Source organism: Mycteria americana, chromosome 9, assembly GCF_035582795.1.
Source record: "Mycteria americana isolate JAX WOST 10 ecotype Jacksonville Zoo and Gardens chromosome 9, USCA_MyAme_1.0, whole genome shotgun sequence".
NCBI classification, from domain to species: Eukaryota; Metazoa; Chordata; class Aves; order Ciconiiformes; family Ciconiidae; genus Mycteria; species Mycteria americana.
This window is the reverse complement of record NC_134373.1, coordinates 41,690,909-41,703,850: the sequence shown is the minus strand read 5'-3', so window position 1 is coordinate 41,703,850 and position 12,942 is coordinate 41,690,909. Positions and strand designations below refer to the sequence as shown.

The 12,942-nt window shown below is 45.5% G+C and overlaps 1 protein-coding gene across 2 annotated transcripts in view; it reads right to left on the bottom strand.

Moving 5' to 3' along the window:
• MBD5 (methyl-CpG binding domain protein 5) overlaps nt 1–12,942 on the bottom strand; it is a 171,709-nt gene that overhangs the window by 12,203 nt on the left and 146,564 nt on the right. The window contains exon 17 of one of the 2 annotated variants that reach the window (XR_012777168.1): nt 12,582–12,942. The gene's annotated coding sequence lies outside the window, so the exon portion shown is untranslated. Of the gene's footprint in view, nt 1–11,459 lie in introns of those variants that run through there. The other variant, XR_012777167.1, reaches the window with a different exon arrangement.

The following is a 12,942-nucleotide window of genomic DNA, read 5'->3' as shown; positions in this document are numbered from 1 at the left end:
CTCCCCACTAGAAAGAGGATTTAGCTGTGAATTAGCAAGCAAATGAAGAGAAGTGGAAGAAGACACTGGGTTGTCTCATTCTTCCTTGCAACTGTCTTCAAGGAGATGAGATCAGCTTTGGGCTTTTGCTGGGAGCCTCCCCACCAGGGAGCAAGTTTTCCTCAGTGCCAGACTAACCAGAACGGGCGATTAGGAAAACAATGAAACACAATGAGAAATCGCTACTTTAGAGAAAGCGATGCAGAAAAGCTCCTACTGGTGAAGTGCTGGATGACAGAGGGAAGAGGCAGTGATGTGGTAGAGTCAATACCTCCAGCAACATCAGCAATACCCAAAATCAGCTCATTGGTATCTTCTCATTTTCCGATCGTGCTTTTGTTTGAACAAGATCACACAACAAAGCAAATGGCCGAGAAAATAAATCAAGTCCATTTGGCTTTGATTGAGAAATACCATTGACAATTACTTTTGGTGCGCAGCAGATCTAGTTACGGATCAGGGCTCTGTGCTGTATAAAAGATACTGTTCAGAACAAAAAGACAGTCGAAGCCCTTGAAAGATGGAAAACGTGAATGAGGGAAGTACACTTGCCGTGTTATTCAGGGGCAAAACGGAGCGTACGACGCCGCTTGGTTAAGACCCAACTGGAGCTGCTGTTTGAAAGACGTGTGCCTACAAATACCTTTCTTCCATTACCGTGGCAAATTCACACGCTCAACGAGAGGCACGTTCCTGCACGGAGATGTCAGGTTTCTGCCGCTGTACGAGGACTGGGAATATGAATGGCACAAGCAAGTCGATCACCAGTCCAGCGATTGCCTTCGTTATGGGCATTATGGCACAAACCGTGCGGCACAAGCTCTACATTACGTGCCTTCTTGTATAGCAATGTTAAATTTTATCTTAATGTTTTTTTGTATTAATACTTTTCAGTCTGAAGTCTAGTGCATATACTAATTCTAGTTCTAAAAAAAAAGCTGGGCTAATTAAATAAAATCTCATTAACTGGAAACAACCGACAAACAGCTATATATGTTATATATATGTTAGTTGATTCCAACATGAGCACAAACTCCAGGTATGGCTCAGATGATTTAAAAGTATTTAGGAGAGAAACAGCTATATACTGGTGTTATCCTCCAGCGCACTGCTGAGACGGCTTCTCAAATACCAGGTATAACTGATGACCTAATTTGGCAACAAACGGCTGCCAAAGTGACCAAGTGACTGGAGAAACTATCATACAGCAAGAGATGAGAGGCTTGCTTGCTCTAACAGAGGGAAGGCTGAGGAGGGATATGATCGCGGGCTGTAGAGGCGATTGAATATCCAGAGAGAGAAGCTGAACAACTGCGTCGGAACAAGAACAAATGGATGAAAACAAACTTTGAGCAAATGTAGGATGGAAACCAGAAGATGATTGCTACTGCGGGATGATGTCCCAATCAGAACAACGGGAGGAAAAAGTCAAAGATGGTCTGATGGAGCTCGAAAACTGCTAAGGATTATGCAGTGCTCTGCTTAGTGGCACTGGCCTGGGCTTTCCCACAGGCAGAGCCCTTGCACCACTATTCTGGGGCTAGGGTTTTGTTTTTAAGCATCGTTTTTTAGCCTCAAACTAGGTTCTCTGTTTTAGCATTAAACAGATAAATAGCGAGTAAGTCATGCACCCTGTGCTGCTTGGTGGATTCCTTGGTCAGAAAGTCACGTGTGCAGGTCAAGAAATGATTTTCCTTCGGTGATGCAGAAAACGTGCAAGGTCTCCTCCCGGCACGGGGAGCCAGAGCTGCGTAGCCGATGGGACAGGCAGGTCAGTGAGACCGACGGGAGAAATAAATTTCCAAATACTGCAGCCTTTGTGGAATGGCGATTCAATTTTCGTGGACCATTCAAATCCATTAAGCCCCGACCCAGACGTATGAGCAGGTACCTATGGCCAGAGTCCTAGCTAAGGTGCTTGGGAGCAGGAATAAATTTAGCTCAGTTTACTTTGGAGATCAGACTGTGCTTATAACGCACTTCTTGGAAGATGCTCTAGAAAATATTCAAAACCCCCCCCCATGTTTCTAAATTCTCTGAAAAATTGAATAGATGCAATTGTCTACAGGGCTTAAGTAGGAGTTCATTCAAATTTCAAACAAGATAATGTGCAGCTTCAGTTAAAAGCAGCTATTTCTGAGCATGACAGACAAGAAAACTTCAGATTCATGGTTATTTATCTGAAAACAATGGGCCCCCGTGCCTTTCTGCAGCAGTAACATCAGAGGTCTTAAAAGAAACCTCATTTTCTAACTTTCCCTTTTCTGAGAAATGTAAACTTCTAGACATTTTACTTATTCTTTGGTTCCAGAAACAAGTAGCAGAGAATGCGAACTTCTGATCAGGAGGCGTGCTTTACTGGGTTTGGTTTTATTGAAGAACAAAGTTGAAATAAACCTCTTTGATTTAGGAGGCCCTTAACTCATGGAAATTTTCAAGAAGAAATCCTATTCCATCTGTTAAGGATCATTAAAGAAAACCACGAACAACTCTGTGGGCCTGATAGTTAAAGGCCATATAATTAGTTACAGCTCCGTAACACACGTTATTAATCACGTTTCGGGAAGACCCTGAGTATTACCCGTTCAGATTACCTGAACGATGCCCTAACAGCTGGACTCAGGGGGACTCATACTGAGGTCTGAACCGTAGCGGTAAAATCTGCTCTCCCTGTAATCGGGAACAGCGTGGGGCTGAAGGAAGGGAGCACAAAAGCATCTTTTCTTCCACTGGTGATAATTTTTCAGCAGGTGAGAAGAGCGGCGAAGCAGCCTGGCTGCTGGACCACTCTCTACTCCTGCAGAGCGAGCGACAGGTAACTTGGAGTCCCTGCGTGGATGGTTGTGTGTACTGTAGGACATACCGCTTCACTGCCTGCTCTCCTAGAGCCTGCTGGTCTATGGTCCCAGGTTTCTAATGCGTACCCCAGCAGAACTTCACCGCTGCATGCTGTACACCCCAAGCCCACAAGACCCAGAGGTTCAACCCACGCCATCACACACTTGCATGCCTGCAACAGCCATTGGTGTTTACACTGCCCTGCGACTGCTCCTGCCGAACACACCCCCGAAGTGTGCGCGTCTGAATCACGAGGCTCTGTTTCACAGAATCACAGAATCATATAGGTTGGAAAAGACCTTTAAGATCATCAAGTCCAACCATAAACCTAACACTACCAAGACCACCACTACACCATGTCCCTAAGCACCTCATCCAAACTGCTTTTAGATACCTCCAGGGATGGGGACTCAACCACTTCCCTGGGCAGCCTGTTCCAATGCTTGATAACCCTCTCGGTGAAGAAAAATTTCCTAATATCCAGTCTAAACCTCCCCTGGCGCAACTTGAGGCCATTTCCTCTTGTCCTATCACTTGTTACCTGGGAGAAGAGACCGACCCCACCTCTCTACAGCCTCCTTTCAGGCAGCTGTAGAGAGCGATGAGGTCTCCCCTCAGCCTCCTTTTCTCCAGGCTGAACAACCCCAGGTCCCTCAGCCGCTCCCCATCAGCCTTGTGCTCCAGACCCTTCCCCAGCTCCGTTGCCCTTCTCTGGACACGCTCCAGCCCCTCAATGTCTCTCTGGGAGTGAGGGGCCCAACACTGAACACAGCATTCGAGGTGCGGCCTCACCAGTGCCCAGTACAGGGGCACGATCACTGCCCTAGCCCTGGTGGCCACGCTATTCCTGACGCAAGCCAGGATGCCATTGGCTTTCTTGGCCACCTGGGCACACTGCTGGCTCATATTCAGGCGGCTGTTGACCAACACCCCCAGGTCCTTCTCTGCCAGGCAGCTTTCCAGCCGCTCTTCCCCAAGCCTGTAGCGTTGCATGGGGTTGCTGTGCCCAAGTGCAGGACCTGGCACTGAGCCTTGTTGAACCTCATGCAATTGACCTCGGCCCATGGATCCAGCCTGTCCAGGTCCCTCTGCAGAGCCTTCCTGCCCTCCAGCAGATCAACACTCCTGCACAACTTGGTGTCATCTGCAAACTGACTGAGGGTGCACTCGATCCCTTCGTCCAGATCCTTGATAAAGATGTTAAACAGAACTGGCCCCAACACAGAGCCCTGGGGACACCGCTTGTGACCGGTCACCAACTGGAGTAAACTCCATTCACCACCACTCTTTGGGCCCGGCCATCCAGCCAGTTCTTTACCCAGCGAAGAGTACACCCGTCCAAGCCATGAGCAGCCAGTTTCTCCAGGAGAATGCTGTGGGAAACTGTGTCAAAAGCTTTACTGAAGTCCAGACAGACAACATCCACAGCCTTTCCCTCATCCACTAGGCGGGTCACCTTGTCGTAGAAGGAGATCAGGTTGGTCAAGCAGGACCTGCCTTTCCTAAACCCATGCTGGCTGGGCTCGATCCCTTGGTTATCCTCTACATGCCGTGTGATGGCACTCGAGATGATATTTGCTGCCGCTGTGGGTCAGTAGCTGTTTTGGGGAGAGGCACCACTCCCAGCCACCCCCACCACTCCCTCTGGGTTGTCTCTCTGCTCTCCATCCCCGTCCCCAGGGTGGGAACGGTCCCTCCTTGGCCTGGCCCAGCTGGTACTTGCACACGCGGCTGAGAAGTCTTCTCCTGGTTCTGACCGGCTTGCGGAATGGGTACATTTGCTCTTCTAAAAATACTTGACATCTTCAAGATGTTCATGTCCTAAAAGTTTTAAGATCAAAATCAATAAACCTATTACACTTTCCTTTCATTTGGTAAATAATTGTGTTCATTTTGCTGCAGGTTCAACTATCCTCCTGATACACTTCATTCACTCTTGCTGTTTAATCCATTATTTTATTAGATACTTAAGTCACCCTTATCAGACAGTTAATAAGAGGATCACTGTAGATAGTTAATGGCAACACCTTCATCTGAAAACTAATTAATAGAAATGCAGCATTCATGCCCTTTGGAATTTGGCTCAGTTTAAACCTCTTGCTAACGAAGCATAAGCAGTCATTAAAAATACGCAGAGATGCTTTGAGGTTTGTTAGAAACAGACTTTGTCCATTGTACATTTAGGACTTGCTTCATGTGAAAGGATCCTTTCGAAAGTGAAAGCCTTTTGGCCTCAGCTCTGGAAGTCAAATGCATGTTTTTAATCACGCGCACTGGCTCACAGCGCTTGACCTTAAACGCGCAGAGATGTTTTTCCAAGGCTGATGCCCTGGCCGGTGATGGGAATGCTCCCAGCTCCAGGTGGGATCCCAGCTCCAGGTGGGAGCAGCTGAACAAAGCCACCCGCGCACCTGAGCTGCTCCGCTGGGCACCTCCTCTCTTAGGGGAGATTCAGACTACATCTAAGGAAGAAATTTTTTACGCTGAGGGTGGTGAGGCACTGGCCCAGGTTGCCCAGAGAGGTGGTAGGTGGCCCATGCCTGCAAACATTCAAGGTCAGGTTGGCTGGGGCTCTGAGCAACCGGATCTGGTTGAAGATGTCCCTGGTTTTGCAGGGGGGTTGGACCAGATGACCTGTAAAGGTCCCTTCCCGCCTAAACCATTCTCTGGTTCTATCATTCTATGATTAGGAGGGCGAGCATGCAGGAACAGCAGAGAGAGCTCGGTTTGGGGGACAGACGTGATAACATCTTGTTGTACAGATTCCGTAATTAATTTTAATTTACTTAATTAAGTATTTAGTCTTTGGGGAGGGAAGATGAAAAAGTTGCTTCATAAACTGACAATGGGCGATTGTTCTCGGCTTCTTATCCTGGAGGCACGCAGGATAATGAGAGCTATAGAAATACTTGGAGAGATTGATTATATAGAGAGGAGTCCGCCGGCACAGGCTTCTCGCACATTGGTGGAGTACGGGATACCTCCTCGCTCTTCTGGTGTACGTCACCGCTCCCCATCTTCACAAGAAATTGAACCGGCTTCGTCTGAATGCAGCTACTGGGGGACAAATGTGACACTACTGAAATGAAGGAGACACAGGAGAGAGCGGACGAATTGGACTGAATTGCCAGTGTCTTACGTGGGCAAGAGCGATGCAATTCAAAATCAAAATTTGGAGACATTAGTAATTTCTGATTGGAGGGGGGAATTTAACAGATTGCGAACCAGACTGCGTTCTCCCCACACACGCGGAAGGATTCTTTACGGAGTGACTCAAAAAGATACCCAGTGTAAGATCACTTAAAAGCATCGGATCAGGAGGCGATGCTCTGAAAATGGCAGCCAGTTAAATTTATCTGACTTCTTGGGTTCAGTATGTGGGAACCTAAAATTTCTCCACAAAAGCAAATTTTCATTTGAAGACTTACGGCTTGGGTAGTTAATGAAGTGGTTACGGATTTAACCTCTGCCAGAACAATCATCCCTTCATCAAACATTAAATCAACAGACAACAGAAGCTGGGGAAATGATGTCATTGAAATTCTGATGTGGAAATTCCCAATACTTTTCCCCAGCATACATAAAAATAAAATGATATAAATATAAACGAAAGCCAACAGATGTAGTGTCATATGGACTTGCTTAATGGCAGCGCTTAGCCTTTCAAAAAAAGATTTACATCCACATTCACTACTAAAACTTGACATTTGCATTGAATAATTCATAATTTGTTGCTTGCTGCGCTTTTCTGCCTTTCTTATATTCCTAAGTAATATTAGCTCTGCTGCTAGTCAAGTAGATCAGTTCCAACAAATGCAGATATTTTGTCGTTACCCTGTAAAACGTGAATACGTATTTAGCTAAACCCATGTTAAAATTTCCCCAGCAAGAACTCTTTGCCTATAATAGAAATCCTCTGTACAGATTTAATTCGCACCATTACTGGGCTTCAGCCTAATTCTCCCGCAACTATTCCAAGTATTTTAACAGGAATCACGTGTAGCTTGGACGTGTGTTCCCACGCCTACATGTGTCTCATTTTAAGACGAACTCATTCCACCTAACGCTTTGGACGGATGCAGATGAGGTTGCTGTCGGGGCTCTTCCACCAAGCTACGGAGACCTTCTCCCTCTACATCTCTGTCATCTCCCACCGCTCTCTGACCCCAGGATAAAAGGAGAGGTGGTTGAAGATACCCCTGGATTCAGCATCTGTACAGAAACTTGTCAAGGTGGGTGCCAAAGCAGGTCCTAATACGCAACGTCTGTAAAAGCTGTTGCCCCGTTGCAGGTTTTAGGGTGGCAAATACCATGCTTGTACTTCCATAAAGCTCCCACCATTTTCAAAATCTAATTTTAATTCTAAGACTTTATTTTCTACTGTAATTATTCCATCGTAACCAAGTTATTAATGACAAAGGTTTAGGTAGTATCAGGTGTTTCCTGGCACTTATCTGCAACTGTGAGAGAAGCAAGCGGGGCTCGTGTGGCCCCGCGGGCTCTCCCCCCGTCAGTCGCTTTCCTGCCTTTTTCTCAGGGAACAGTTTCTCCGTTTGGTCATTCAGAGTCATGGATCAATTAGCACACCGCAAACTGATTCCGCTACCGTAGCACACACTGACGGGCCTGAACACTTTGCGCTACACGGCTTCTCTCCAGGGATTTCCTAGGGGTAACCTCCTTCCAAAACTTGCAGAGTAGCCCTGGACAGTCCCAGGCTGTTTTGCACGTCTTTTTTTAATTCATTAAAATTTCTAATAATAAAAAAATTTAAATTAATTTAATCTTTTTCCTCACCAGTGGACAAGCTTGCTTCCCTCACCTGGCGACAGAGCACTGTTCTGCATCGTACCCTGACGCCTTCACTTGATGAACCGATACCCACAAACTCGAAGCCCGGGTATCGAATAAGTCTTTCAACATGTTTTTGGGTTTTTTGCTGTTTTGTTTTGGTTCTTCTTTTTAAATGTAAAACTCTCTTTTCTATTCTACACAGCTTATACCGCTCTTAGATCAAATTCCACTTAAAATATCACATATATGATCAGGCTTTAATTAGGCAAAAAACGTTCTTGCAGAGCTCGCCAGTGCAGCCTTAGGGCTGGGGGATGAGAACGTAAAATCCTGGGTACTAACTGGGGCCGGGGAGGAGGGCAGCGATGCTCCTGCTGCTGTACCACTGCTCTGGGAGGTCCTGGCACTCGGGAGAGAAGGGTGGCAATGCCTGGCTCATAAGGGCCAATAACTTTCCTCATAAAAAGCAAATTAACAGAAAGGCTGACATGACATTATCTGAAATGCCAAAAGCCTCAAACTTCCGAATTTATATTAACATTTTTTTTGTAAAATAATTTTTTGAATATCTGGAAAATGAAGAGCAGGCTTGAGACGACTGGCACAGTTAATTAACTGGGCAACGGAGCAGGCGTGCCACGGGGATATCCATTTCTGAATGCTGTGACGACACCTTTGTGGCCAGGAAAAAAATTTTGCTCTATTGGGTTGGCTTTTTGTGGCTTTTCACATCTTTCTGCAGCGATATTGGGAGGAAGAATCACAGGTTCTCCTGTTTGTTATTTTGTTTGATGCAACTCTTAAGATGTATGAGACCAAGTGGGGGAACTACAGATTCTCCTTTTGGAGGGAAGGGAAGGGAAGAGAAGGGGAAGGGGAAGGGGAAGGGGAAGAGAATTGAATTTTCCCTTATTTTTCAGGAGTCAATCTTCACTTTCTTCCTCAGAAGTAGAGAGCAGCTCCCACGATTGAGAACAGATAATGGCAAACCCCACTACTTTTTATTATTTTTATGACTTTCTCTTCCTAGAGAAAAATCAGCGAGAGGAGCAAGAAATTATTTTCCTGGAACTGAAAATGAGCAGTATTTCTACCGGGAGTTAAGAATTGCTTCTCTTTCAAAAAGACCTAAAATGATTGTGATTTGACGAGACGGAAACTTCTGAAGTAGGATTAAAACTCATCTTTTCTATAAAGCTGTTTCCTCGACTGGGGCATCTGAAAAGCTCTCCGGCAGCCGTGGCGGCTCCCGCGGCACAGGCTCTGCGACAGCCCCCGCCTGCCCTCACGCGCTATAGGTACACGTGAAGCAGAGATCAGCCGAGTAGAAATTATACCTGGTTTTTGAACCGAAAGCATTTATTCTTCCATCTTTTTAGGATACTATTCTTTTGGTTTCTTTGCATTGCAGCCTTAATTTTGGTACCTTGACATTTCCTCGGGGAGGGAATGCCTATTTTTCCTTATCTGTACAGTCTCTCACGACCACTGGTTTTAAATAACAGTTAACAGGTATTAACGTCATTAGCTACGTGAAATCATTAACGCCCGCAGGAGGACTTACCCGCAAACGCTCTGCACCACCGGACCTGGATGCGGACGTGGCTGTAACAGACTCTGTTCTCCCACCCCGTGTTGTAACCGGGTTAGCACCGCTCAAAGCCGGACTGGAACTGCGGCTCAGACCCAGCTTGCTCACCCATTGGTATCGATTCCTGCCTGCAATTTCAAACGCCGGCTGACAGCGCACGTGCACGGTTGTTCTCTTTGACTTGTGGCAACCTATGCTAATGCTTTCTTGGGGTTTGCACGCAGGAATACATGGGGATGCTCTCACTCTGCCTTCGCCACTCCGCTTCGTCCAGCATAAGTATGGCAAACCCCTTCCCATTTCCCGTCTCTTTTCCAAAATAGGAATTTCCCGAAAGAACTATTCCATATATATATATATATAATTTTTTTTCTGTTCTAAATCCTAACCCCTTATCTTCTGTTGGGATGGCACTCAGTTACAGACAAATACTTATCTCGCAGCAGGTAAAAACTTGAGAGATGAAATCTCTCCAGAACGTGCTTTCACGGGGGAATATTTCAAATGAAATCTCAGATTTTTTTTTTTTTAAAGCAACAACAAAAATCGCTTTTAAGCCTTCACAGCCAATAAATAAATTGTAAAACCTGGCAGAGAGAAATGATGTCCGGAGGCCTGACTTCCCACTGCTTAGCTTTCAAATGCAAAGCAAATAGAACGTATTACCGTTCCAGTTCATAGTGGCTTGCTCCACTTTGCACGCTAGTTTAAATAGCAGCCTGCAACGCAGGGTCGCAAGAGGCTGGCGGGACTTTTTGGGGTACGTATGCTTGGGCAGCATTTATTGCAGCAAGACAAAACCAGCCCCCGATGTAACCTCTGCGTTTGAGCGATCTTGTATGAAACACGTGAGCGCAGGCTCGCTCTTTTACAGTTAGCCTCTAGTCCTCGGTAGCGCAAGCGCACGATAAGCGGGTCCAGAGACGCCAGCAGCGGGGCAGGAACGCTTGGCGCGGTGGGCTGCGCGCTCCCAGAGCTCAGGGGATCCTCGGGAAGCCCCCGGGCTCGTGTTCTGGGGGTAGACACTTTTTTTTTTTTTGGTAGGATTTTGGTTTTTCAGAAGTCTCGAAGTGTTTTTCTAGAGTTGATTTGACACCAGTGTGAACCGTGCTTGCGGTGAATTTTGAACTATATGATCTGTTCCTGTGTTTGGGATTTTGTAAATCGGCAACGTGCTGAAACCACTGGGTTAATGGTATTTGGGGGGGGAATCCTGAAACATGAACGTCGAGTTGCTCAGTTAGTACTGGTAAAAACAGCAGAGAGAGGGAGGGGACCGAGGGCTGCGTTAACGGAGCGGATCTGGTTTGCCTTGGATGAGAAGGTCCTGGGTTGCGTGAGCAAAAGCTTCAACAGCCATCGGCCGCCTCAACTTACCCGTCGGACGTCGCACCCGATGCCATTACCTTCACGGAGGACGCAGCAGGCAAACTAAGGACAGGTAATCGGATTTGCGGTCTTAACTGTGAATTCTCTTGGCTTTCATGCATTTAAATCAACCTCAGCGTTGTCGGTTGCTATTTAATCTGACAGCGGTGCCCGTGGCCCCACTTAAGACTGGGCATCCCATCGTGGCATCTTACAAATACAGAGGAAGACAGAGTCCCTGCCCCGAAGAGAACATCACAGTAACTTTTTTTTCTGGTGATTTAATCATAATATTGACAACTTTATCAAAAATTACAAAACTGATATTAAAAAAATCTCTAATTCTTAGTAAGACTAGAATGGGTTTTTTTAAAAAATAGAAAAGCACTTTTATGCTACTGCTCTTCTGGAATTCTCACATTACAACCCTACATAGCAAAATACAAACTGTAGCTAAGAAAGGTAGCAGTCCTAAGGTAATTCAGTCCACCACGAGCCCTCTAATACCTCTATACCATCAAACTCAGGGACTCCAAAAGGATATCACATTACTTAGAAACCTTCTGCAAAGCTGATTTAGGAAATACCTTTAAATTTTAAGTTCTTTTTAACCCCTAAAACCTTAGACTGTGAGGATAACAGACCTGGGACATCAGAGGTGGGGGGGTTTTTTTTGATTTTTTTTTTTTTAAACTATGTGGATATTATTTTTGCAGCTGATACCAGCCAAACGTTTTCTGTCAGAAGTGAAAATATGAAGAAAATCCATTGACATAAATGAAAATACTTTTTTTTTTTTTATGGTGTTCACAAAATGCACCATAATAGAAAGAGGAATATTTCCTTTAATTTGAATGTCATCTGAATGACTCAACCACATTGTCACCCACTTAGCAAAAGAAAGCATAATAAATAAATAAATAAATAGACAGGAATATGTAACACTTTACATCCTCAAAGAATCACGTAGTTCCCTAATCTACCGAGATACTGATTTGACGTCGTGGGCTCGCTTACTCAGCCAGTTCAGTTTCGTGTGATTGTGCCATATTAATGACAAATAAAGTGTTGTTCCACTTTCCACAATGGAGTATTTTTTTTTTTCACCTTTTAAATATAGGAATTCTCTCTTAAATTAGAAAGTAGGCAAAAAGTATTTTTTAAATTTTCATTTTTAAGTCTTCTATTAGAAAAAATATAGATTTATTAAACAAAAAATAATAAGGTAGAAAGAAGGGTTGGGCCTCCATCAAAAAAGTATATTATGCTTTAATGCAAAGAGAAAGAAATGGCTCTATGGGCAAAATTCAAGTATGAGTGACCAGTTTTTTAATCGTAAAGTAGGTGCAACATTTTTTAAAATGTTACAACACTGCATGACCTGTAATGCTCACAATATTTACATTAACTGCTTACATGAAACCATAAAAACTCTAAAAGAGAAAAAAATTGGTATGGACTGAAACAAACTACTCCTAGCACCCACATCAATGCCATTATTAACCAATGAAATCAAGTGCACAAAAATACTTTACATGGTCTACTGATGTAAAGTATACATTGGTGAGAAAGTACAAACCTAATTAGTTAAAATGCCAAAAGAAGGGTCGGTCAATACAAACTCGGTTCTAGGACAGAAAGCAAAGGGAGAAAGAAACTAAATCGAGACAGGCGCTCGCACACGCACACATACACACGCACGCACGTAGCGATGAATTAAAACCCACGCGGGCGTGGACAGACGGCAGGAAAGCGGGCTGGCGTGGAAAACGGACAACATCGACTCTTTAAGTGGACACATCAACTCGGAACAGAAAGATGTGAGCTAAAGTACACCCCCCCCCCCCCCCCCAAAAAAATAATTTTTTTTTTTTTAAATTAATAGAATCAATCACTTCACATGAGCTTGCATGGAGGACGGTGGCGTTACAGAAAAGACAAATGAACCTACCCCGCGGAAGGAAGGGTCCTGCCTCCAGGCCCCTGTAGCCAGTGTAGCTATTGCGATCCCTCGGGCTGGGGGGAAGGAGGAGTGAGAGCCGTTTTGCCAGACATGAGAAAGCCCAGGGGCGAGCCCAGAGGTAGTGCTGCGTGCTCTGGCACGCGAGAGCCGAGGCTGGGAAAGCCGCCGGGTCCCGTCGTCCTCGGGGACGGCTGGTCTCGGTCAGGTCCTTCAGAGAGAGGAGTTTGGGACTTGGGCAAGGCGGATGGGAAGAGGAGCAATGACTTGTGATCCTGGCGCCGAGTGCCGGGTATCTGGAGAGCGGCGATACCGCCAGCTTCCCAGGATGCTGATCACTGCCAGTCCTTAG